Genomic DNA, 2,169 nt, shown 5'->3' with positions numbered 1-2,169 from the left:
TTTGTAAGACTGTTTCAACGATGTAATTCTACTCTTCTGTGTTTAAGGTTTTTTTCTTCTTGTTAATAAATCTTTTAATTTTAAAATCCTAAAAGTGTTCCTGGGATTCAATGCATGTGGGATCAGTAGTTTTCTCCTTGTTTTCAAAATAAAAAACAAAAAAAACGTTCTGATCAGTAAGACAAGTTTCCCTCTGGGATTTGGCTTGGTCAGTGAATAGCATCAGTTGCGGTTGTAAATTATTGGAAAAAGGGGGATCGGAAAGGGGCTGGGGATGGAGGAGAGAGTTCATGAGCTAAAGTTGTTGAACTCAATATTCAGTCCGGAAGGCTGTAAAGTGCCTAGTCGGAAGATGAGGTGCTGTTCCTCCAGTTTGCGTTGAGCTTCATTGGAACATTGCAGCAGGCCAAGGACGGACACGTGGGCATGAGAGCAGGGTGGTGTGTTGAAATGGCACGCGACAGGGAGGTCTGGGTCATGCTTGCGGACAGACCGAAGGTGTTCTGCAAAGCAGTCACCCAGTCTGCGTTTGATCTCTCCAATGTAGAGGAAACATCTACCTGTCCCACCCCCCCCTTAAACCAGCTTATATTTCACCTCTTTTCTATTTTTCCTTAGTTCTGGTGAAGAGTCGTACGGACTCAAAATGTTAACTGTGTTCCTCTCCACAGATGCTGTCAGACCTGCTGAGTTTTTCCAGGTATTTTTGTTTTTGTTTCAGATTTCCAGCATCCGCAGTTTTTTGCTTTTAAACTAAAATTCTTTCTGCTCAAACATGGGAACACCACCACCTGGAAGTTCCCCTCCAAGCCACTCACCATCCTGACTTGGAAATATATCACCGTTCCTGCTCTGTTGCTGGATCAAAATCCTGGAACTCCTTCCCTAACAGCACTGTGGGTGTACCTACACCACATGGACTGCAGCGGTTCAAGAAGGCAGCTCACCACTGCCTTCTCAAGGGCAACTAGAGATGGGCAATAAATGCTGGGCTAGCCAGCGACTCCCACATCACGTGAATGAATAAAAAAAAAGATTGTGTTACATTCATAGAAATATGAAAGTAACAATTGTGATAATGTAATCAATCAACTAATAGTTTGCATTTATTTTATTAGATTTTCAATTCCTAAGGATGCATGATTTTCAAATTTGGACATTGCCAATTGTATAATTATATAGTGAACCGGTGGTCCTGTTACATAAAGCAATAGTGTTAGAAAATGCAAAAACCTTTGTATATTTACCAACAGCATTTGGAAATTGGCCCAAATATTTTACATTTACAATTTCCTATCCAAGACGTCAGCTGCGGCTCAGCAGGTAATGTTCTTGCCACGCAGTCAGAAGGTCATCCAGAGATTTGAGCACAAAATCTAGACTAACAGTACTGAAGAAATGTTGCAACATCAGAGTTGCCATCTTTCAAATAAGGTGCTTAACCTAGACCTCAACTGCCCTGTCAGATGAGTGTAAAAGATCGCATGGCAACATCTTGAAGAAAAGCAGGCAAGTTCTCCACAGTGTCCTGGCCAATATTTATTCCTCAATGAATATCACTTAAGTAGATTATCTGGTCATTTATCACATTATGGATTTTCTGACTTTTGGATACTTATCTCTATTGAGGTCACATGGCTTCAGTCTTTTGATCACAACTTCCCATGCAATCTGCACCATTTTCTTGTTGAAGGTTGCCCTTTGGTGCCAAAGAAGACAACCATGCCTGAAGGAAAGCTCATAGTTGCATTCACCATTCTTCAGCAGTAAACACTGGCTGGACATTCAACACAGAATTGCCAAGTAACAATCTGCTTTCCTGAATTCAACATTCACAAAAGGAAAGCAATAATTTAAGCTGCATAAGAGTAAATAAAGAGTGAATACAAACATACGAACATATGAAATAGGAGCAGAAATAGGCCTTTCGGCCCCTTGAGGCTGCTCCACCATTCATTAAGATCATGGCTGATCTGTTTGTGTTTCGAATTCCACATTCCCATCTACACCCGATAACCTTTGATTCCCTTGCCTAACAAGAATCTATCTACCTCTGCCTTAAGAATATTCAATGAACTGCCTCCACCGCCTTCTGAGGCAGAGAGTTCCAAAGCCGCACAACCCTCAGAGAAAAATTTTCCCCTCATCTCTGTTCTAAAAAGCAACCCC

The sequence above is a fragment of the Cetorhinus maximus genome, chromosome 6 (assembly GCF_964194155.1).
Source record: "Cetorhinus maximus chromosome 6, sCetMax3.hap1.1, whole genome shotgun sequence".
Lineage (NCBI taxonomy): Eukaryota > Metazoa > Chordata > Chondrichthyes > Lamniformes > Cetorhinidae > Cetorhinus > Cetorhinus maximus.
The sequence above is the reverse complement of the archived record's forward strand: the minus strand, read 5'-3'. Positions refer to the sequence as shown.